This window comes from Mytilus galloprovincialis, chromosome 2, assembly GCF_965363235.1.
Source record: "Mytilus galloprovincialis chromosome 2, xbMytGall1.hap1.1, whole genome shotgun sequence".
NCBI classification, from domain to species: domain Eukaryota; kingdom Metazoa; phylum Mollusca; class Bivalvia; order Mytilida; family Mytilidae; genus Mytilus; species Mytilus galloprovincialis.
The window spans coordinates 59,365,055-59,391,698 of record NC_134839.1 but is presented as its reverse complement, the minus strand read 5'-3'; the positions used below and the strand labels follow the sequence as shown (position 1 = coordinate 59,391,698).

The window sequence follows — 26,644 nt, the reverse complement described above, 5'->3', positions numbered from 1 at the left end:
TTTTTGGATAAGAAAGCTCAGGACAGTTTCCCCAGAGGGGAAAAATATAATAATTAGATGATAAGAAAAATGAGTAATAAATTTTACTAAGGTTAAGTAATAGAACGTGGCTGTGTATTTACACATCTCTGCCAACTGTAATTAAAACTAGTATAATTCAAAAATTCCTGAAAAATGTAAGAGTCCAGTACGGAAGCCGGAGTTACTGGACACAAGTGATGGCAGGGAAAATGAGTGACTCTTCTATGTTTTTCATTAATGCCCTCTGAGGAAACTGTCATGTCCTTGTAATGGATGGTGACACTTTAATAAAATAAGTAGATCCGTTTAATTTTGGCTGAAAGCACACTTTATAAAGGATTTCAGCCAAAATTAAACGGATCTACGTAAACACGTTTGATTTATCTCCCCTAACCGTTATTGTAACGTAATAAACGTTACCAACGGCAGTGTCGTCAAGGACATTGTTAAAATGTCGCCTGAAGATTGCCAGAAGGCATGAAAGCGCTAGTGACAATATTTTAACGAACTGTTATTATTTGATGTGAAATGTAGTTTGCAAATTTAAAAATATTATTATATACCTTCTGTACATCGTGTTTATTTACTTTTGCTATATATATACACATACAGTCATAAGAACCTAACATTTAAGTAAAAGGATGCCAGCCTAAAACGACTTATGAGACACTATCATTAAAACAAACATCTAATACATGCACAAAAAGACAGCTTTGTTGCATTTAAAAAGTATTTCGTAAATAAAAAATAAAAAAAAACCAAATATAATTTCTAGATGACATGTTTTCGTCGATAAAACATATGATAAAGGGAAGTAGCTAAAAGAGGAACCATATTCTCATTACACATAAGATACCGAAGTTTTTCAATATCGCATAAATACTCAAAATCAACATTTAAAAGACAGGCTTTAGCATATAATTCATGTCTGATATCAGAGTAAAAACAACAATTAAAAAGAAAGTGTTTTCATCTTCAATTTGGCAACTATCAGAAAAAATACATAAACGGTCTTGTAGAGGTTCTGGTGATCTAGCAACTTTAAGTTGTAAAGAATCAGCTCTGAATAGTGACAAAATACGTCGGTGGCATCTATTATTAACTACCTTTACATAAGGCTCCGTACCAATACAAGTTTTAAACAATCTATAAAATCTTAATTTATTACCATTGACATTATTTTTTATCATTCCATACTTTATGGTGCCAATATTCTTTTTCAAAAGTTTGTATAGAATCCCATACATTACTCATATTAATTTCATCTCCTACATTTATAATCAAACTATATTTACGAGCTAACTGTAAAACTCTATAATCACATGACGATTTTCTTCCAATCGTCCAGGTATGAACCTTTTTACATATATTACTGGTGTTGTCACATTTCAGACGATTCTATAGTTTAAAAACTTCAACTTTTAGTAGTGCATCACCTGATAAAAAACCCATATCACCTCTAGCAGCTAAGTTGCTGCGTCTTTTGCTTAAGCCTAAGAAAAATTTACAAGCATTGTTTTTCAAATTATTTATACTATTATGTATATTAATGCCCCATACACCGGAAGCATATGTAAAAATGGGTTTGACTAAAGTGTCATATAATTTAGTAAATACATCAAAATTCATACCACCAGTTTTACAAAATTTTGCCTTTATAACACCAAGAGCTCCATTAGCTGATTTATACAATTCATTTGCAATTATAGAATAATCTGAAAATTCATTCAAAAGTACACCAAGATATTTATAACAAGCTGCATATTCAAGACAAAGTTCACCACATTTGAACTGAAAATTACTTCTTTGTATAGATTTATTTCTAAAATGAACAATTTTGGTTTTGTTTTTATTTAGAGTTAATCTCCACTTTTCACACCACTTCTTTAAAATGTCCAACTGCTTTTGCAGTTTCTCTGCATCAGGTGCAATCAATGCAATGTCATCAGCATATAATAACATAGAGACCATTATGTTATCTATTTGAATACCACAATTTGCTTCTTTAATATCTGAGGCTAAATCATTTACATAGATAGAAAATAAAGTCGGCGATAAAACACAGCCTTGTTTTACACCAAGAGCAACAGGAAAAAAGGATGTCATAAAGTTATTTACTCTGACTGCACAATTGACATTACTGTATAAAGAAGTAATACAATTTAAAAATATACCGCTATTACCATTTTTTCTCAATTTAAATAGTAGACAGTCTCTATCAACAATATCAAATGCTTTCTTTGCGTCAACAAAAGATACAAATGTATCCTTGTTTGCATTTTTTTTGATTTTGTCAATATTATCTAATACATAAACATGATCTGTACAGTTTCTAGCTTTTCGAAAACCGTTCTGTTCATCACATAAAATTTCATTTTCATGAAGCCATTTATTTAGACGCTTATTCCAATTGTCAGCAAATTTTTTACATGGGATATATAAAATAGTTATACCTCTATATGACATATGATCGAATTTACAACCACTATCATTTTTTGGAATAGGATTGATAATTCCATTTAACCATAAATCAGACACTTTACCATTTTGAAAGCAGAATGACATAAGTTTAAATAACAGGTCTATACATATGCTATTGCGTAAACTTTCCGCATGAATATAGTCAAAACCGACTGCTTTATTCAAGTTAGTCCTATTTACAGCGTCAATGACATCTTGTCTCGTAACAGGGCAGTTCAAGGTATCATACTTCCTAGTCGGGGAAAACATGATTGTTTCCCTTTACCCAGTCTAAATGATTGTTATCAAAGTTGTTATTATCACCAGAATTAAATAGTTTTTCATAATCTGTTTTCCAATCGTCCAGGACAACATCAACATCACTACTAAAGCCTTCATCTGTTTTTACTTTAAATGGAATGTTTTGGCGACGTTCATTCTCAATGCCAATATTACCAATGTATTTCCAAAAGTCCCGAGTGCTATTACTTTGAAACAGTTTAGTCAAATTATCCTGCTCCTTTAATTGAAAGTTACGTTTAGTATTTCTATTTAGTTTATCGAACTAATTACGATTATTACAAAACTCCTGTTTTAGTTTACGTCTCAGATTAGTGTAGTTTTTGCATTTCAACCACTGCTTTTCTTTAATACACACTTAATCCATAATGAGGTAAGTTCTTCAGTCCAATATGTTTTTCAAAGCGATTTCTTCCTTTTATTTGAACTTGGTCCTGTCGGGGTCTTCGATATGGGAACTGTGTCTTTCATCCTCTTTCAATTAAAGTAACACACTCTGTATATGGACTTTTAAAGTCTTTATTTGTGACTAGTTCGTGTTTAATTTTGTCAATAGTATCTTGAATGTGTTTATTGTTGTCAAGAAAGTTCAATGGGAAGCGTTTTAAATTGTACCTGGGTCTATCTGTATTTGGTGCTTGTCCAATATTACTCGTATCGCATGCAATGTCGTTCTTTACGTTTACAGTCCACACTGTTGGTCCATGGTACGGGATGGACTTCTCAAAGTTCAAACCAGTATCGACTATAAAATCAGACATTAAATACACGTCACAGCTTGTACGCATGTCTAACTGTTCATGAGGTGTAAAGACATAGTCAAAAACTGACCGTCCACGCTTTGATACACAAGTGAAGTCGTTATGTCCATCAGCACGACCATTTAGCATACACAAGTTACAACTGGTCAAAAAGTCAATTAGACGATCACCGTACTTGTTACTTATAACGTCAATAATTTCTCTGTCGTTAATATCATCCACACCTTGTATGTAATCCTGCTCGCTCCCGCATCTAGAATTAACATCTCCACCAATATACACAAAGCCTTCATTTTGGTAGCAAGAAACTTGTTGTAGCAGATCATTATAAAATTTTTCACCATCATTTAAACGACTTGACCCTTCCGGTGGTAAATAGCAAACACACACATACATTATTTGAATCATCATATTTATGTGATAATTTAATCCACAAAATATCTTCCACTGAACTATCAAGAATTGAAACACTTAAAATATCCAAGACTTCATCATTTATCAACACACCCACACCACCAGATCCTCTCATTTTTGCATTTTAAAACTTTCTATTATGGCCATACCATTGATAACCACTGATTTCAATATTATCATCGTTTTTTAAGAAGGTTTCACAAACACAAATTATATCCAAATTAAGGAAATTCAAAACACTTTCTCTAATCCTAGAATTATCCGAATTTTTATATTTAGACCAACCATTTACGTTCCACACACCAAGCCTGACGTTTTCGTAACTTGCTTTCTTTGGGAGGATTCAACCACCAAAAACTTTGAAATTCCGTTTTTTTCGAACCATGTTAAGAATTTTTCATAAATTGTTGTCATTATAACGCATTTCAGGTGTAAGATTATTTTCAATATAAACGTTTGCAAGATTCTTAGACTTTTTCAAACTGGATTTTGATTTCATAAGTTTTTGCTTTTGTTCAAATGTATCTACCGTTGCAATAATTAAACCCGTCTTGTTTTTGCCTTTAGGTGTTAACCTTTTTGCCTGACTAACTTTGATGTCCGTTAGTTTTAATCCGTCTCGTATATCTTATTAACAGTGTTCATCCTGGCAGATGGATCGTTTATCTCTATCGTACACGGGGCTAGGTTTTTTTATAACAATGTTACATTTCTTATTATTTTCGGATGGTTTTGCAACTTCTGCGTAAGGTTTCGAGAGTTTATTTAAATCAGATTTTATATTGCCTATGTCCTGATTTATTTGCCTTTTGAAGTTGGAGATTTCTTTACCAAATTCTTCATGCAAGACTTTGCGTACAGCATCGGCTATCTTTTCAGATAATCCGTCCTCAAATTTCTTCTCCAGATTATCCATACGACTACTTAGAGAATCCAAAACTGAATTCACTTTCTCTGTCAAAGTAAAATTACATATAAAACTGATGACTCGGAGTTATTAGGATCGTCATTTTTAACCCTTTTGTTATTGTTTTTTCATCTCAGTTTGATGTTCGGGCCCATCTAAATTTTGCGAGGGTTTGCGTTTACGTTGGTCTACTTGATTTCTTATTGTGCTATTTGAACTATCTACTCCCACCATATTAATGTTTTTCTTTGTTCGTAAAAGTAAAGTGTTTGTGTCACTGAATAACTGATTACTAGTTCACTTTTCAACCACTAAAGGTTTTAAACAGTATCTAAATACAAAACTTACTGGTTTTAATTGCATATAAACAAGTTATTCCATATAAATCCAATATTTTCCACAAATTTTTCACAGCGAAAATTTTCACTTCACTTCAGCATGGGCATGCGCAAATATGCTCAAATATGTGATGATTGTGCAGATTCGGCTAAACTAAAAAGGGATATTCCTGTTTGTTGTGCGAGGAATGAAATGATTAGAACGAATGAGTATCAGTCGTTTACTAATAATAAATCAGTGGTGTCCTTTAATGGCAAATAAAGGCAATAGTAGTATACCGCTGTTCGAAAGTAAAAAATTGATTTAGAGGAAACAAATCCGGTATACAAAATAAAACCGAGAGAAACACATCAAATATAAAAGGAAAACAACAAAACAGCAGAAACACTTAAGAGAAACAAAAAACAAACGACAATGCTACACTCTTAGAAATTAACTATAATATAATAATTATTGCACTAATTGACACTAATCTTACTGAAACATGCTAAAACAATTAAAAAAAATGGCAAACTTTTTTTCTCTCACTTAAAATAATCATCTTTAATAATTCTAATTAAATTGAATTATAGTATTCAAATTCATAACTTTGTAGAAAGTGTAATTTGCAAATTAAACGACTCCAAAACAAAGATATAAGACGGGTAACTTTGACGGACCTTCAAGAACTATGAATGGCTAGGAAATTCTAAACGATCATGAAATATATATGCTACACCATTTACAAATACTAAATACACCAATATCCCTATTTGTATTATTTTTATGAATGAGTTACATCGGTGACAGACGTCGACCAAGCGGTTCTTACTGTGATGTAGTAACATAAGCGTTATGACAGGAAATTTACAGGAAAACGCGAGAATTCAGACGTCGTCTAAAGAAAATGTAAAGGACACACTCAACCTGAAATGAAAAACAACGGCTTATCAAAGGACAATCGGCGAAATATACGCCACGAACAATCGGATCAATTCCTGTGACGTAATAACATTTAGTATTGTAACAACGCAAAATGCGGAAACGTCCACGAATTTGAAAGTCGTCGTAATATTACCTTTTATACAACAACTATTCATGCAAGTGACCTTCAAACCGACATTTCATTTTATTTTACAGCTGATCAAAACATTTTGTATTGGTTTTAAACTGTTGAAATATAGTTAGTCCCACTTTCGCAACAAACAACAGAAGCATATTGACGATTTATTTTTATATCAAAGAAGGAGTGGCAGAAACGGTATAAACGAAATATGTTATTATTTGATAAAACAATTTCTTAAGTTACAACAATGACTGATATGGATTCTCCCAATGTAAATACAAACAGATAATGTAGTTTATTGAATGCTTTCTATATACAATTATAAAAAGTTGTCTGAGAAATAGAATTTAAAAATATGAATTTTTAAAAGTGTACATAGTTACAGTAAACAAATTCATAACTTTAAAAAAGCCTGTCAGTATCATACATGCCATTTGTTTGGACGAAAATATAGCCCCGAACATCAGTACAAATATGGAAGTGGCTGGAGTTCCACTCTTTTCTTTCATATCCTTAATTCTGACAGTGGTTGCGTTAATCATCGACATCGTGGGATTTGCTTCACCGTATTGGTATTATCAAAAATTTGCCGCTTTAAATGATGTAGTATATAAAGCAGGACTATGGAAGACATGTACCCCTGATTGTGTCAACGCTGAAAACCTAAAATGTAAGTACATTGCCAACTGACTCAAAGAACTTAAACAATTTAGTTGGTATTTATACCCCCGCTTTAAAAAGGGGGGTATACTGTTTTACCTCTGTCTGTCCTTCCGTCAGTCAGTCCGTCCGTCCCATGAATATTTTTCGTCGCATTTTTCTCAGGAACTACAATACAAGGATTTCTGAAATTTGATTTCAGGGTTTATAAATGGCAGCTATACTGTGTGATGCGTTTTCAGATTGATCACTTGACAACTTCCTGTTTACCGAACACTTGAATGATTTTACACATGATAGCCAAGTTGAAAATTTTCGTCACATTTTTCTCAGGAACTACAATACAAGGATTTCTGAAATTTGGTTTCAGGATTTATATAAGTCAGCTATACCGTGTGATGCGTTTTCAGATTCATCACTCGACAACTTCCTGTTTACCGAACACTTGCATATTTTTACACTATTAATATTATCCACTTGCGGCGGGGGTATCATCAGTGAGCAGTAGCTCGCAGTTTCACTTGTTTGTTCTACTTGACCGTTTTCCGTTTATTTCGGTTTTCTACGAATACGATTTTTTTAGAACCGAGAACCTGTATTAATATATATTTCGTTTTCTAAAATCAATGGTAAACGGTGAAAGTGTTTATAGTCACAATAACGTATGGAACGTAGTTTATTTCGTGTGAGTTTATAATACGACGAGAAAGCAGCAAGTTGTTTTGTCGGTTTGATAAATTAGCATATCGTATCAATTTTCAGAACAATTATTATCATGACCATGACACAAAATCAGTACATGAACAACAAGAAAAAAAAACCACAGACTAATAGCAAATGTATAATTAATGCGCTTTTATTGCTGTTCTTCATCTCCGCATTTCTGATTTGTTCCTGTTATAGATAATTGTGTGGCGTATTTATATATACTGTGGAAGATTATTTGTTTTATGTTCAATTTATCTATGCTTTGTGAATATTTTTTTTTGTGTACAAGCTTTTGTTGTAGACACAATTAATGTATGTGACACATATTATAATGCAAAATCCAGGCTATTTATTATGAACTAGCTCCCGTCGAAAAAATATTGAATCAGTCACAATTTATTCATCCATGGGTTTAATATTTTTTTTAAGTTTGATGAAGGCGAATACAGAAAAAACGCTTCGGACGTACCGAATTATAAAGTTTTACTTTCAATTTCCATGGGTGCATATGGTACACATATTGAAGTGTGTATGGATATTGTTTCTTCAAATCTGTATATATCCAAGTGTGCATAGATATTACTATTATACTGAATATTTTTAAATAAAATTTTGATACATTACATCATTGACCATTTTACATATGAAAGTGTGGATATATTCCTTGCTACGTATTCAGATATTGCCAACACTCAAACTCAAAGTGACATCTGTTAATTTAGTATAGATAAGAATATGCATCGATTTCAGGAAAAAAGATGCAAACTACACAAAATATGTACAAGGTTTTTTTTTGTTTTTTTTTGTTTTTTATTTTTTTGTTTTTTTACTCATCGTATTGAAATTATTGGTATTCAGTGCTCTTGAACTTCAAAATCAATTAATTTTTTCAGCTATTTTGAATCGAGTGCTATTTCCATGTTTAATGCATTTTGTATATGCGAAATGAGCGTCTAGCTCACTAAATGATAAGTCTGCTTTCTGTGATGAGTTTAAAGTTTTCACCTGTAGTTTTTTAAATCGAATTTCTAAATTTTGCAATGAATTTCAGCATGGCAAGAAGCAGTCCAAGCAATGGAGACTCTTGGTTTTATTTGTCTACTTGTCGCACTTGTGGTATTGATACTAAAGTTGTTTGTTATGAAGGACAAACAAATGCTTAAATGGGTTGTCATAGGATCCCTAGCTGGTGCAGGTAAGAAAAGAAACACTTTTTCCCTCGTAAATATAAAACAGAAAATTCGCATGCACAAATAAACTATGATTTCTTTGGGCCGCGAAATTTCTATGTTGACAGTATGCACTGTATAAAGCATAAAGCATAAAAGATTTATTTAAAGTCGGTTATACATATAACAATACAACATAAGCTCTGTAGAGCTTTTATCCGACATACATATAAGACAAGCACAATACATAAAACACATAAAACATGCAAAATAAATAATGTTATCAAGCACAACAATTAATTAGCACAATTAAAGCATATAAGCAAACATAAAATGCAGATAAACTAACATTCATGCAATAGCAATTATAAAGCACTAAAAGTAATTCAAACTTTGTGTTGCAAACAAAGTGTATATTTATTGCATATCGCAAAAAAATTATACATCAAAACAAATCATATCTAACAAGTGTGCTAATAAATGAACATAATACCAAGATACGATATACTCGAACGTTGCATGAGTGTAATCTGAGATCATTGTTAGGGTAGGATAATGGCTATTTGCAACGAAATTTGCTTACTGTATAGTTTTTATATGATATTTTGACTAATTAGAAACCAATTGTTGTTATGATTGGTTTTAAGCGCTTTCTGTTGTAATGATTTGGCAGGTCATTTTATTATAGACCTCCTGAGTATTTTCTTAGCCTAAATAAACAACAACGCGATTTTGAAACATTATTTATTTAGTTTAAACATATTTTATTGACTCAAAGTAAAATTGATTGGACACAAGTAAACTATACTTATGAAGTCCGCTCCAAATAACAATAAAATACAATACAATATTAATATGAGCATGCAATAATTAAGAGTATCAAATACTTAACGAGTCTTTCAATTGAAAAAAGATGAAACAGTAATGACGTAAAAATTGGTAATGATGATGATGATGACGTAAATGTACCACAAATATAATTTGTCTACATAACAAGAAATATCACTGAACTTTTAATAAATTCGAATACATGTTTAAATATATGGACGTTTTGTTCATACGGGAGGTCCAGATTACCAGATGTTAGTGACTTAACATTAAGAATTAGGTCATCAGGAAGCCATCTTAGATTTTTCATTAAAATTTCTCTCTGGTGTGTATATAAAGAACAGTCGAAAATGAAATGGTGTACAGTCTCAATGTTGCATCCACAGAAGCAAGATGGATCAGCAATTATATTGACCCTTAACACGTTATAGTTCAAGATAGATGAATAGCATTTGAATTATAATTGAATCATATCTAGTTTCCTCAGTCCATATAGATAGTGCGAGAAAGAGTCTGATTTTCGTAGGGACAAATCGGTATGATTTCATAGTCTAAAAGTTGTTGATGGTATAAAATATTCTTTAATAAGAGATAATCTACAAAAAGGAACAATGATATCACTGCCGTTTCACAAGGAATATACAGGTGTGCTCTGTACACTAGGTGGAACAAGATTGTATAGATAATCCGGAGCTTGTTTATATTGAATGTTATAAAAAAAAATGTTATTTTCATCTTTTTCTTCTGCCAGGTAAATTTTCCCATCCAACTTCTAAAGAGATTTTCAGAGTTTGTAAATAAAAACAAACAATGATTTTAAAATCTACGGTTGATCAAATGAAATGTAACCAAGTATGGAAAGAAACAGTCAGATTATTTCCGGAATTTATTTTGATGTATTCACTGGACCAAATCACTCACCAACTTTTATTGCGTAAAATTGTTCGAACTTTTATTCGTTTTGGAGTTCATTGCTCTAGGTTACACACTATTGAAACCCAATAATGTATTCAATCTGTTTATAAAACTATTTTCAAGTTTATCATGAAATTGAAGGTGACGTCTTTTCTTAAGGGAACAGTTATCTACTGTTATGTGAATTGATTTTGTTTACATTGGACAACACTTCATCCTATATATAATAATACATTCAAATACAGTCTATTATTTATCTACGAATGCGTGCAGTTTTTACAGATTTATATGTACCTATAAACGACTGTGGACGGAGAGCTCACTCCCTTTCTACGTCAAAGGCCAAATATGTCCTTGAATTTCAACTGTATCATAAAATATCAAAATGGCCATAAATTGGTTCTTATATATATCTAATTTTTGAGCCGTACTCTAAAAAATAATTCTCTTCATAAAAGTACATTCCTGGCTTAAATATAAGCACATTTTGGATATATTGTCAAAAAATTATCATGATTTTGTGCATTTTTTTGGATTGGACCTAAAAGCTTGAGAAAGTCATTGGTCGCAATCAGGATTCGAAATCATCGCAAACCAAAAATTGTAAATGATGATATCAAATCCTTTGACACATACTATTTTGTGTATCATGGACGGCGGCCAAAGTGAATTATGATAAATTATCAGTCTCGTTTTAACAGCTAAGACCTCTGATAAATTCAAAGGAAATTTTTAATGGTCTTTTTTTATCTATCGAATTCTTGTGTTATAGAATTAAACATATCATTTGTTCATTCATATCAATATCTGTTAATTATCTTTTTATTTCAGCTATATTCATTCTGATAGGCGTTTGTATTTATGGCGGAGAAGCGGAAAAGCTATTAAAGGAAAATATCCACTTTGCGTTTGCATTTGTCATCATAGCAGCAATCCTAGCAATAATTGCCGCCGTTTTATTGTTCATGGATAAGACAGCAGACTAGTGTTATTATAATGAGAGTCAGTTCAGTTCTATTAAGATGATGTACACTTTGGCTAAAAAAATGTGTTTAGATCAAGATTAATATAAATTATTAAGACCAATTAAAACAAATGAGTTATATCTTTAACTAACTTTATTTGCAAGGCCCAGCAGCTGTGTATAATTGTTTGCCTCGCTATATATAACTAAACTATTAAAAAATACATTTTACAAAATTAATAGAAGTAATTTTAAAACAAGCAATATCTTTGTATTCTTGTTTTTCGTTTTTGCTAATGTGCTTTTTCTATATGCCTTTTTGTGGTTTTATCTTTTTGTGACATATGTGTTTGTTTTTATAATAATTAATATTATAATACAATGTTGACTGCTGTTCCCCTATTTTTGACCTTTATACCTATTATGTCTGTTTGCTATGTTCACACATCTTTGTCAATATGATCAAATTTGGTGCGACTATTATACAAGTGAGAGGTTTAGCTAGCTATAAAACCATGTTTAATCAACCATTTTATACATAAAAAAATTATCTGTACCAATATAAAAAAAGAAGATGTGGTATGACTGCCAATGAGACGACTATCCACAAAAGACCAAAATGACAAGACATCGTCAACAATGAGCAAAGGCATTACACGATAAAGCACCTAAATATTTGGAAGAAATGATTGTACCATACGCTCCTATTAGAACACTTCGGTCAGAAAATTAAGGACTCATAAAGAAACCAAGAGATGTCCGCACTAAAACTTACGGTGAAAGACGATTCGACCGAGCTGGAGCTACATTGTGGAATGACCTACCAATTCATTTACGGAATTAACAATCGCTTCCTCGTTTTAAAAAAGGTTTGAAGACACATATTTTTAGACTGGCGTTCTGTGATGTGTAAGAACTGTGATATTTATTTATTATTCTAAAAGCTTAAGTGATAGGGCCTTTTAATTTTTAAAGTTTATCTAAATTTTTAGTTTTAAAGATTTTATTTAAGAGACAGTTTTATTTATTTTTTCTCTGTCTTACTGGTTAAATTTCTACCTTATATTTTCTCTTAGCTAAGTGAATTAATCCTTTGATGCAAATTTTTATAGATTTTACTTGTGTATCTACCGCAGGGAATGTAAATACTTATAATGTTCACTTTCATGTCCAGTGCACGATGATTAATCAATATTGTAGACATAACAATATCTACAACGTTAACACGATATTGTGTCAACATTGTATACATTGTTTGAACCCTTATATATTGTTTACATCGTTGACATCGTTAACATCGCGATGTATACAATGTTTACACGATGTTGTGTCAACATCGTATACATTGTTTGAACCCTTATATATTGTTTACATCGTTGACATCGTTAACATCGCGATGTATACAATACTAACACGATGTTGTGTCAACATCGTTTACATTGTTTAACTCTCATATATTGTTTACATCGTTGACATCATAAACGTCGTGATGTATACAATGTTAAAAAGATTTTGTGTTTACATAGTTTACATCGCCATATAAACTATGTTGACACTATTTTGTGTCAAATTAGAGCTATAACATCACATTTTATTTTAAAGAAAAACATAAAAATGCAAACTGTATACATGTAATCGACAAACTTCAATGAATAATTATTATATAAATGAATAAAAAAACTTTTTTTTTATATTGTCAACATCACAATGTATACGATGTAAACGATGTAAATACAAAGGTATAGACTTGGTTCACATTATTTATACGATGTTGACGATGTAAATGATGTATAAACGATATTATCAACATCACGATGTAAACGATGTTAACGATGTAAACATAAAGTTATAGAGTCGATATACAATATAAACACGATGTTGACACGATTTTGTCAACATTGCGATGTATACGATGTGAACGATGTTAACACAAAGGTAAAGACTTGGTTCACAACACCTATACGATGTTGACGATGTAAAAACGATATTGTCAACATCACGATGTATACGATGTGAACGATGTAAATAGAAAGGTGTGGACTCTATATTCAACATAAACACGATGCTGACACGATATTGTCATCATTGCGATGTATACAATGTGAATGATGTAAACACAAAGGTAAAGACTTGGTTCACAACATCTATACGATGTTGACGATGTAAAAACGATATTGTCAACATCACGATGTATACAATGTGAACGATGTAAACAGAAAGGTTTGGACTCTATATTGAACATAAAAACGATGTTGACACGATGTTGTTAACATCACGATGTATACGATGTGAACGATGTAAACACAAAGATTGAGACTTGGTTCACAACATTTATACAATGTTGACAATGTAAAAAACGATATTATCAACATCACGATGTAAACGATGTGAACGATGTAAACACAAAAGTAAAGACTTGGTTCAAAACATCTATACAATGTTGACAATGTAAAAACGATATTGTCAACATCACGATGTATACGATGTCAACGATGTAAACAGAAAATTATAGGTCGATATACAACATGAACACGATGTTGACACGACATTGTCAACATCAGGAATATACGATGTGAACAATGTAAACACAAAGGTACAGAACATAAAGATAGGATACAATGTTAACACAATAACGACACTATAAAGTTGACATTGCGATGTTGACAATATCGACAAAACATCGTGCACTGGACATACTTCAATGTTCATCATTATTTTATTTAATTTTTGATTGACTGTTATATTTAATATGTTTTTATGGTATTTATTGTGATATATATTTCCCCTTTCAATGCTCTTAATTTACATTATTATTCTATTTAATTTTTGTTTTATTCCTATGTTCATATATATAAAGTGCCTAGAAAATCAACCTAACGATGTAAGAGTAGATTTGATTCGTAACTTCCTCCCCGGCGCCGGTGCTGGAACCTGTACTTTTTTTCTAACTTCTACGACAACACCGCCTAGCATTGTGCAGAGACCTTATCCCCTCCTCTAACTCTAGCTTATAAAAATAAGCTTTCGTTTCGGGAGGTGTTACCTGCTTGTAGGAATTAAACAAGGATCTCTGATACAATACACAAAGTATTTATTTTTAGTTAATAAATATATATCTATAATACTAAAATTACGAGGTCCAATTTGTCAGCCGTCATCACGTAAAAACGACGAATCACAGAATTCAACTTTTATTATATATAACTAATATAGTACAAAGGTGTAGATTTAAAATTACACCACTCCAGGCCCTTTTGTTTTCCACGTAATTAATATTGCCAGTAATTAAGAAGTTCCGGGTCGAGTCCGCTACCGATACCAATAGTATATTCACCTGTTACCTTATGGTGGCACGGCAGTATTTGCATTCCAGAATTTAGGTTGCTCTTTTGTGTACCCTACTTAGGTTAATGTATCTAAACAGTGTGATTGGACAAAAAATACACTACAACTGAACATACTTTCCCAAACTGAGGGATGAATCAGGTGTAGAAAAATATGAAATAATTTTACATACAGATGAAAATGAATTTTTGAGAATTTTTTTAAATTTTTTATTCACTGCACCATAAAAGACCTAAAAGTACTAGTGGCCTTAGGTTTTTAAAAATAGCAAAAAAAGTAAACGGTCATGATACATATTCAAATTCATTTCTGAATAGTAAAATGAAAGTACTTCAGTTAACTGTGAATGTAGAATTTTTTGCAGTGTTAGAAAGTGGTGAAAATTCTAAAAAGGCTATCATTATCCCTTATGGGCCAGGAAATACTACCGTGCCACCTTATCTGTACGCTCCGCATCTGACAGGCGCACCACCAAACGTTGTATTCAGGACTAATATGCTATATACACGGGTCATAACCACAGGGTTAATTTGACACTACTTAATTGTAAAATTGTTACCTATTGTAGTATTTTAATCTGTAAGACTTTTTTAAGATAACAATACGAATATTAAAAATCTGGACTAAAAATAAGGCGTATATGTACAGTTTTCAATTTGTTAGTGGGCATGACGTAAAACAGCAAAGCAAAGAATTCAACTTTATTTATAACTTATATAGGACAATGCTGTTGATTAAAAAATACTCCATTCCAGGACCTTTTGTTTTCCAAATAATTAATATTACCAATAACTGGTAAGTTCCAGTTCAACGGGTTCAAACAGAGAAAGACTTGAAAGCAGAGAAAAACTGTATCTTATAATCGACATGACTTTATCAGATGACAATACTAATACTAAAATAAGGCTTGCTCATAGTTATATACAAGAGAGTCCAAAATAAAAAAGGAAAATCCAAGAATGTCCTTTTTACAGGTCGAAATTTGCTGTTATTGTGAAAATACCTAATTCTGTAATTTCATATGCTAATATTCTGCTTTTGATGGGTATTTTTTGCAAACAAACAGTGTTAGAAGAAATTTCTTCTCTTGCAAAGGGAACACATGGAGAAAAAAACATCATTAGTATGACAATTTTATTGGATATATATATTAAATTACTATTCATATTATACAAAACATTCAAATTACAACGAGATGGAGGAACAGTAACCTATAAATTAATAAAATGGAAAGCCATAATTTGTTCAATAAATTTTGTTCATATAAATTTCCCGTCTCCTTGGAAGAAATTTCTTCCAACAAATTCGAAAATTTATTTCATTTCTAATAAAGTATCGTACAATTTTAGTTCATAAACTCAACTTTTTCACTTCATTTGTTATCCCCTCTCAAGTTGGAAGAAATTTCTTCCAAGTAAATTTAAATCATCCAAAACTTGTCCCAAATATAGAAACATGTAATATTTTTACAAATTATTGTCCATTTGTTCAACACAGATATTTCACTTATTTAATGTTCCTTCTTGGAAGAAATTTCTTTCAGTTACTTTTACAACAGTAAGAAATTTCTTTAAAGATTAAAAAAATATATTTCCACAGTGCACTGCAGAAGTTTCAATTGAATTTAGCAAAAAAAAAAATTGCCAATACATTATTAATTATTCAACATATTAAAAAAAGAAACATATTTATATTTGGTATTTATATTATAAAACAAATAAGTCACTCCATTTCAAGACTCAATCTTGGAAGAAATTTCTTCCAAGAACTTTTACAGCAGAAAGAAAAAAATCATTCCATTCTGAATAAAGTATCCACCACTACTTGGAAGAAATTTCTTCCAAGTTCATTTACACCCGTAAGTGTACAAATTTGTTGTCATTGATACTGGTTGGAAGAAATTTCTTCCAAGTGCATTTATAGCCATGTGAAAAATTGTCATTTCGTTTCCTATAAAAGCTCCGTCATTTCTTGGAATATTTTTTTTTTATTTCGTCATTTTTTTCCAACAGTATATTTTATTCCTCTACCTTTATATAAAAAAAAATTAAACCTTTTAAGAAATCTAGAAAAAATGAAGTACATTTTAACAAGTATTACATGAAACAGGTTTTTTAGAACTCATGTTAGACTTGAACGCTGAAGTTAATTCACTAAATTTTGAATAGCTAGCACATACATATTACATAAAACAATAATGCTAAACACCAAATACATGTAACTGTTTAATATTAATAAGGGGGAGACAATAAGGAGGGGGAATCTGAAGAATTAGTTATTTGCACTTTTTAATGTGCGGTAAACTGAAAGGCTCTATGTACAGTAGAAGAGGTGAACATGTTTCCCTGATTCCTATACCCTACTCCCAGACTAATATTTGGTTAAAGGCATTTTTCCAACATATCTATTCTTATCCTACAAGACGTTTTGCTAATTCTGACACCAACAGTGCATATCAAATTTCTGTAAAAAGGACAGGACATAGATTTGTGACGTCTATGACACAGTACAATATAGAAAACAGATTTGAGGCTGGCCATAGATTTGAGGCTTACATATTTGTTTGACTTTTTTTAACATAAAGGTTTCAAAAGTAAGAAAATGTGATTTTACAAAATAGGTTCTAATTGTTACCTTATGCACTACAACCACTAACTAGAATGCTTAACAGTACACTACTATTAGCTGGTTTTGGCATATTGTTAAACAAAGCTATTCATTTCTCCGGTAATAACAGTAGTAATGAGACTATTTAAAGTCACTTCAAGATGAAATATGATCAATTAATTGAACACAAATAATAATTCTACAACAGATAAATGCATTGCAATACAATATCAACAAAACATAATATTAAGTTCAAAAAAGAAATCTCTTAGTTTGCCTTTTCCTGCAGTTCTCTGGTAATAGTATTATCAGTTCACACAAGAATGTACTTTGTTTCTGTTTCTTTGTTGCCTTTATTTTATCTGAAAAAACAAAGTACCGCATAATTATGTTCTCTGTCTAAAACATGAAGATGTATCAATAGCATGAACTTTACTCAAATATACACCAATATTCATAAAAACAAAATAAATTTATTTTAAGTTATATAATCTGGCTAAGGATATGACCAAGTCCCATCCTCTCCACTCTTGGCTGTTTAAGATAGAATTTTGTATCAGTGAGGTAATGATTATATTGGTCCCATTTGTAACTTGCAGCATTCAATTAAAATGATTCGAAGGGCCTTTAACATGTTTAATGAGCATGTGTGAATGTAGAAAAAATAATAAACGATTGCCATGTGGTGATTATGCATCAAGTCTGAACCCCAAAACCATTATAAAACAACAATGAGTGACAATTTGAAAGTTCTTAATCAACTAATTGAAGTTCCTTTATGTTACTTTCACACGCAAATGTTTGAATATCAACGTATCCTTCTGGTTCCTGCTTCCAGGAATGTATGTTATACTAGCGGACAAAATCATTTTTAAAACCTCAACACTTCGGAGAGTGCAAGTGTTTCCGTTGGTCAAGAATGTTACAAAAGAACAATATTATTCCTATAATGCAATTCCATACGGTACCAGTGGTATATTCTTCATTTTTTTCATCGAAGACTATACAGGAAAAATGGATAGCATTTCCTGTTACTAGATATGTCCGTGTTGTATAACAATCAAAATCATATACATGGTATGCAGCAAAAATGGATAGTGTCTTTTTTGTTGTTGGGATATACAAGTACCCGGCCACGTCCACAGTGTGTTTTTGTTATATGTATTTCTATTTATCCACCTGATGAGTTAGGCTTTTTCAACTGAATTTATAGTTCGTTCTTACAAATGTATGTTGTACTGTTGTGCCACTTTCCCAGGTTATGAGAGATTTTGAATCCCGCTAACATGTTTAGGTGAGAGGTTACGCGCTATAAAACCAAGTTCAATACACCATTTTCTACACTTGAAATGCTTGTACCAGGTCAGAAATATGACAGTTGTCCATTCGTTTGATGTGTTTTGTCATTTGATTTTGCCATGTGATTAGGGACTTTCCGATTGAATTTTCCTCGGAGTTCTATATTTTTGTGATTTTACTTTTTAACCCCGCCACATTCTATATGTATGTGCCTGTCCCAAGTCAGAAGCCTGTAATTCAGAGATTGTCGTTTGTTGGTGCGATACATATTTTTATTTCGTTTTCGTTGATTTTGTTGTACATGAATTTGGCCGTTGATTTTCTTGTTAGAATTATTTAAACTTGTCATTTCGTGGCCTTGTATAGCTGATCGACTATTGGGTATGGGGTTTGCTCATTGTTGAAGGCCGTACGGTGATATTAAAATGCTGCTTAAAACATCGACTACATGTAATCTTTCAATTAATGAAAAAAGTAAATTTTAATGACCTTGAGGTGAAGATTTTTAAACATATTTTCTATAATTTGTAAAATGTTATTTTGATTTTCTGGATTTTTTTACACCAAATTGGATAAGCTTTCAATAAGAAGTAATTGCAATCCTGTATCGTCCAATTAGAACCTATACAAGATTTTAGTCAGAGTACCATCTTAAAAGAAATCGCTGTGTAGTTGAAATGGGCATAACATTGTAACCATTGTCAAGCGAAAATGATAAAGTGTAAGAAACAACAGACAAAAATTTCAAAATTATGCATGAATCGAATCATTAATAACACAGTAATGTAAAATGATAATAAATATAGGAAGATGTGGTATAAGTGACAATGAGACAACGCTCCATCCACGTCACAAGTTATAAAAGTAAATCATTATAGGTCAAGGTAAGGTCTTCAACACAGAGCTTAGGCTCACACCGAACAGCAAGGTATAAAGGGCCCAAAAATTACTAGTGTAAAAACATAAACTAAATGCTCCGCAGGGCGCAGCTTTATACGACCGCAAAGGTCGAACCCTGAACAGTTGGGCAAGTATGGACACAACATTTAAGCTTGGTACTGTCTGAAATTGGAATGTGGTCAAATGTTTGACATAATATTGGTTTTGACACAAAATAAATGTGGTCAAAAATCTTGCAAATCTATAGATATTGCTCGTCAGTGTGCAAATTGAAGATATTATCTGGAACCTTATAGTACAATTTCAGCGAGATCCATATACTCTAACACAAGTTATTGTCTAAACCTAGAAAAATGCTTCTTTTTGGCCCTTTTTGCCCCTAATTCCTTCATGTTTGGGGCAATAAACCCCAAACTCAATCCCGTCATTCTCTTTGAGAGATCCATACACTTACACACAAGTTATTATTTGGAACTAGAAAAGGCTGGTTTTGGACCCCTTTTCGGCCCTTCATTCTTAAATGGTTGGTCCCATAACCCCCACTACAAAGGTCTAAAAGTCTGAAAAGACCAGTTTTTGTCTTAATTTGCATGAACTTTTACTCGGCATTCTCCAAAAGTATGACTTGTGTTTTAAGTTTTCTTGACAAATTCTCATTTATATCAAGTTTGTATGAAATTTACTTGACATATTCTTGGCATTCTGAATATGGTCTTAAAATTTCTTGACAAATTCTTGACATTTAAATAGTGTCTTGAAATTTCTCGACATGTTCTCGACATTCTTATTTTTTCTCAGTATGGCTTGACATATTCTGAACATTTTGAATTGTGTCTTAAATTTACTTGACAGTTCTGAGTTTAACAAATCATGACTAATATATATATTCATGATATAACTTTAATCTTTATTTCTCTGTTGTTTCAAGTTACACTTCAAAAATAAAAGTAAGGCATGTAAAATAATTGAAAATTTGGGTAATTAAATAGAAAGTCACAGGACAAAAAGTCACAGACAAAAAGTCACGGACAAAAAGTCACAGGACAAAAAGTCACAATTCATATATATTTTTTTTTGTCAAACAATTATAAAATTCAACACTCATATTGCAATAAAAAATGATTTTTGGTTGTCCTAAAAAAGAATAAGGTTTTTGAAACAAGATGGGAACAAATTCTTTGACCTTCACGAAATCCCTCCCCCCTCTTATTTTAGCCACACAAACCCAAAAGATGAATTTTGGGGTCCAAAAGAGACGCATGGTCACATTTTAAAACTGCCTAATAGACACTTATTTTAGTAAAGCATTTGACTGGCAGTTTTGCGAACGGCAAAAATCTAAATGCTGTTTGTCAGCAACTTCAACTTATGTTCCAAGTGAAAACAACTAATAAATTAAACGTTTAATAAACATAAATCAAAATTAAATTACATGGGGGATTATTAAGGGTATTCCAACTAAGTTGCACCAAAAGGGTATCTTACTATACCAAATTAATCGTTGATTCTTCAAAGTTTAGTTTAGCCATGATAAGTATATAACAGCAAAAGAATGTCACAAACAGTGCAGAATAAGTCTGTTCACATTTTAAGGCGAAATTTATACTGTTGAGATAGTGTCAAGACATATTTAAGACTGTCAAGGATGTGTCAAGACATATTCAAACATTATTAAGAATGTCAAGAATATGTCAAGACAGATCGAGACATTATTAAGAATGTCAAGAATATGTCAAGACAGATCGAGACAAATTTAAGACAGTCAATAATTGGTCGAGACTAATCCAGACTGTTATCAGATGATACAGGAAGTGTCGAGAAATTTTAAGACAATGTTCATACTGTCAAGACACTTGTCAAGAAAAATTAAGAACCTTATGAGACAAATTCATACTATGTCAAGAATTTTTAAAAATTATTTAGACAAATTAAGAATGTCGAGTAAAAATTCTTGCAAATTCAGACAAAAACTGGTCTTTTCAGACTTTTTTGACTTTTGTAGTGCCCTAAACAGAATCCTAACCTTCTACTTGTGGTATTTAACATTTTGGTACAATTTCAAACCAATAGAAATATTCATACACAAGTTATTATCCTGAAAATAGAAAAATGCTTGTTTAGGACCCTTTTGGGCCTCTTATTCCTAAACGGTTGGGACACCCATGCCCAAAATTTATCACAGGCTTTCTTTTTGTGATATTGACCCTTCTAAAAAAATCATAAAGATCCTTTTACGTAAACTAAAGTTATTGTCCGGAAACCATTGTGTCTTCGGACGATGACGACCACGTAGACGACAACATCATAGTATTATACGATCTTAAATTTTTTTGTGGTCTTATTATAGAAAGAGAAACGAGAAACACTAATGTACCACATACATAAACGACCACTGAACATCAAATTCCAGATTCATGGTTTAAACGTTTTAATGGTACCAAACCTTCTCCCTTTTCAGAAACAGTAGCATAACATCACAACATAGAAACACACACTATAAAATATCAATCTAAATAAAAACAAGTGTAACTTTTTTTAATAACAGCAACTGTTGATTTCGTAGGGAATCAATTTACATGAATTTTGTTTGTAGAAATGTATTAGGTAAACCAGTATTTAATGTGTAAATGAAGTGTGAATTTCCATTACGGACCAGTTTCTTTGAAGTATTATTGCAAAATATTTCCATGTGTTGAGTCAATACTGCTAAAACAGACAGTAAAGAGGACATCTATTGAGGAATCCAACTCAACCAGATGGGTTCGGTTCAGTCGCTCGGAACACTTTGTAAAAGGTGATTGTAAGATAGAACAAGATGCTCCATTGCTCACATTGATATTTTTATTTACAATTGATGCATGAAATATTGCAACCGTTGTAAATTTTGCTTTAATTTCAGAGATACAAGTCAAGAACTTCATTTCCCCCTATTGTCTATTCTTAGCCATGTCTGTCATGTTGGTTGGTTAGCAGGGTCATCGGACACATTTTTTTTTTTAACTATATACCAAAATGCTGATTTTGGCCAGTTTGATTAAATTTGTCTCAATTGTTTCAGGAGAAGACTTTTGTTAAAGATTTCGAAAAAAAATAATATAATTTGACTTTAAAGAGCAATAATTCCTTATGGGGTCAATTAGTCATTTTGGTCATTTGACTTATTTGTAGATCTTACTTTGCTGAACATTATTGTTGTTTACAGTTCTATCTCTATCAATAATAATATTCAAGATAATAACTAAAATGTCCTTAAAATTATTTATTCAGGGACAAAAACCAAACAATTTACATCTGATCGTCTGAAATTTCGGGACAGATAGATCTAGACATGGAAACCAATTGTTTCTTGTCAAATTTGCTCTAAATGATTTGGATTCAGAGATATAAGCCAAAATCTAAATTGTTCCCCCATTTGTTCTATTTTTGAGCGATGGTGGTCATCTTGGTTGGTTGTTCGGATCATTGGACATATTTATTAAACTAGATACCCCAATATTGATTATGGCCAAGTTTGCTTAAATTTTGGCTAAGAGTTTCATCAGGGAAGATTTTTGTAAAAGTTGACGGACGACGGACGAAAGACGCCGGACGACGAAGGCCTAGTGATGAGAAAAGATGACTTGGCCCATAGGGCCAGGTAAGCTAAAAATCAAATCATTATATAAAATAAAAAAAAAAAGAATAATTATATATTCCTACCAGAATCTTTGTCTTGAGCTGCTCGGTTTTTTCCATTTCTTTTTGATTAAGAAACTATTTTCCTATGCTGATGTGCTGGTTTCTTTCCAAAATCTTTGTTAACTTTTAAAGTACTGTTTTGCTTGGTTTTATTCTTTGAGGATGTTTTTTTTTTTGTGTTTTTTTTTCTTCCAGATGAGCATGATGGGCCATTTAAAAGGGCTGGTTTCCGTTTCTCTTGTCAGTTTGCTTTTGTCCTTTTCTTTTCTTCTGGCATTTCCACCTAAAAAAATATCATTTTTGTTTTACTTTTAGAGACAAAATATTCTATATTGTGCCTGATGTTCATATGATGAAATCATAATCTTTCAGTCAGTTTAATTGAAGTCTGGAGCTGGCATGTCAGTTAACTTCTAGTAGTCTGTTGTTATTTATGTATTATTGTCATTTTGTTTATTTTCTTTGGTTACATCTTCTGACATCAGACTCTGACTTCTCTTGAACTGAATTTTAATGTGCGTATTGTTATGCGTTTACTTTTCTACATTGGTTAGAGGTATAGGGGGAGGGTTGAGATCTCACAAACATGTTTAACCCCGCCGCATTTTTGCGCCTGTCCCAAGTCAGAAGCCTCTGGCCTTTGTTAGTCTTGTATTATTTTAATTTTAGTTTCTTGTGTACAATTTGGAAATTAGTATGGAGTTCATTATCACTGGACTAGTATATATTTGTTAAGGGGCCAGCTGAGGAACGCCTCCGGGTGCGGGAATTTCTCGCTAAATTGAAGACCTGTTGGTGACCCTCTGCTGTTGTTTTTTATTTGGTCGGGTTGTTGTCTCTTTGACACATTCCCCATTTCCATTCTCAATTTTATTTCATTTATTTTTTTTACGGAAGCCTTTTAGAGTCGTGCTTATTTACTTTTTAAAATTTGATATAACAAATTATCTGTTTGATATAATAGATTATCAATTTGATATAACAGATTATAATTATTTGATATAACAATTTATCAATTTGATAAAACAAAAAAGAAAATTTGATATGTCAAATTACTTATGCAGGAATTGGGGTTATGCCCTCAGTTTCTTTTTGACAAAAATGTTTTATAAGTGAAATGCTTAAACTGTTAAGAGATATGGACCTAAATGTTATTTTGCATTGCTTTGCTCATGATCTGAAATCCTTTAACCTAAATATACAACGTTATTAAGGATGACTGTACTAAGGTGAAGTTTTGGAATTTGTGTCAAATGTTCGGACTCCTTGGTGTTTTTCCATACAATACAAGGTAAAATATTTTGTCCCATAACACCCATTTATCTTTTCATATAAGACTTTATAGCTCATGAAAGGTCATTTTCCAAAATTTAAGAAGATTCTTGATTTTCTTTCTTTTGTTTTGAGACCCAAATAATACCAATGCAAATGTAAGGTAAAAGTCCGAGTCAGACTTTTCCCGCCATATTTTAAATCTCAAACATCTCGAAAAGGAGGTCCATGACCTATCAATATTTTTAGCTTATTTTCATCCTTAAAGAATGCTCTACCAACTTATCGTATTAATTTTAATTTATTAATTTATTAATTTTCGCCTAACCTCACCTAAGTACATCCTTAAGGTGCTCTATATATGTTACTGTTATTAATAACTACGTATACGAGCATGTACAATATTACATAACTGATTTTATGAGTGCCCGTGTGTAAGGGTTAGGGTGCAAATAAGAAGTACGCTTTAGAAGCGAGGCTCCTGCTAGAGGAGGGAGATAAAGACTAGGTAACAGGTAACAGCCCAGAGGTATAAAAAGGGGAGCCCTCAGGGCCTAAAACACGGAAGTGGAAAACGCGGAAAAAATTGGTATATCTCTGGAATATAAGATAAATTAATAATTAAAACGGATTTTGAAAGCTTATACAATAGACTATCAGATAAAAAATAATTTAGGTATGCGTTTTCACCGAAAAGTTGACCGGAATTAGTCTCTCTTAGCGTGACCATAGCAATTCGTTTTGGAACCTTAAATCTTAATTTCACGAATTTATAAAAGCATATAACCTGATCAAAATCTGGAAAATGATTCTTAAAGATAATTTTATGTAAAATAATATGATATAAAGAAATATACAATGTATAATATGTATTTACATTGCGTAAAAAGGGTTAAAAATTGACCGGGGGGAAATTGACCGGAAGTCTTCCTTGTTTAATATAAAGATGAAGTCAAATTTTCAACTTTGAATTAAAATTTACCAAAAAAAATAAAAAGCCCGGTAAAAATCGTGAACATGTTTTTTTTTAAAATAATTTAAGTAAAAAATATAATCCGACATGAATGACATGAATAATCGATCTGATGCTTCTTAGTCGAAAATTAAAACTAACGACCATATATTGCATTCAGTTGAAATGTGATAAATGTTACCAGGAACATATTTATTCCCAGATGTTACGTACACATATAAAATAAACAATACTTTAGATATTATTTGTATCCAATTGTTTTTGAAATTTCTACTCACCGAGTCAGTTGGTGCAACCATAAGTGCTTTCATAGCAACGTCCAGAAACGATTTTATTTTTTCGATATATTCTCCTCAATAAAAAGAAACATCCGATTTTTAACACAAATTTAAAATTCTAAATATTTCTGTTCAAACATATGATGTGTTAATAACTAAATATTGCTTACAAATGGACTGTTTCATACCACCCGACTATTAAATGAAACAAAAACAGTTAGGACGCATGTTGTGCACCCAGTGTGATGTGTTTTGCGCACTGTGTGATGCGTTTGATGATAAGACTAGCTTAGGGTCAATTAACATATTAGTTCTGTTAATATGTAACAAAAAAGGGCATGCATTTCCCATCGTTATTAAAATAATTATTAAGTAATATATGTCCTCATCTCCTTGTCAAAAACTTAAAACTTGACAAATCTGACAAATCAAATCCTTATCATCGAAGTAAAACTGTCCATACGGCATAACCAAACTTATGAATTTCATTTATACACATTACGTTGATGTTTTCCGTTGAATAAACGAATCAAAATCTGACTGGCTATATGACAGTAAAAGAGATATGAAATTTCTTTAATTGGTATAAAGAAACTTGAAGATGCAAGTCAAACATGCTCGTATAAGTGTCATGCATGCACGGATTAACCGACGTGCAAGGGCTGTTTAGCCAGTCAAGGTCATTTAAAACTTCCATTTGTTTGCATGCACGATGGACGTATTATAAACAACAAATTCTGGATCTTTTGTCTATATATATTCAAAAATAATTAATTTACTCACAAGTAATTAATGGTTTGG

The 26,644-nt window shown here is 31.7% G+C and overlaps 2 long non-coding RNA genes across 2 annotated transcripts; one reads left to right on the top strand and one right to left on the bottom strand.

Moving 5' to 3' along the window:
- The first annotated feature begins 6,642 nt into the window (after window positions 1-6,642).
- LOC143062332 (uncharacterized) lies at window positions 6,643-12,126 on the top strand. Its single transcript, XR_012974693.1, has 3 exons — window positions 6,643-6,917; window positions 8,667-8,810; window positions 11,359-12,126. It is a non-coding gene; the product is annotated as an uncharacterized LOC143062332 (long non-coding RNA).
- Window positions 12,127-16,697: 4,571 nt separating this feature from the next.
- LOC143062331 (uncharacterized) lies at window positions 16,698-26,182 on the bottom strand. The gene is made up of 3 exons (XR_012974692.1): window positions 25,844-26,182; window positions 23,342-23,603; window positions 16,698-17,805 (listed from the first exon to the last, which is right to left on the bottom strand). It is a non-coding gene; the product is annotated as an uncharacterized LOC143062331 (long non-coding RNA).
- Between the last annotated feature and the right edge of the window lie 462 nt (window positions 26,183-26,644).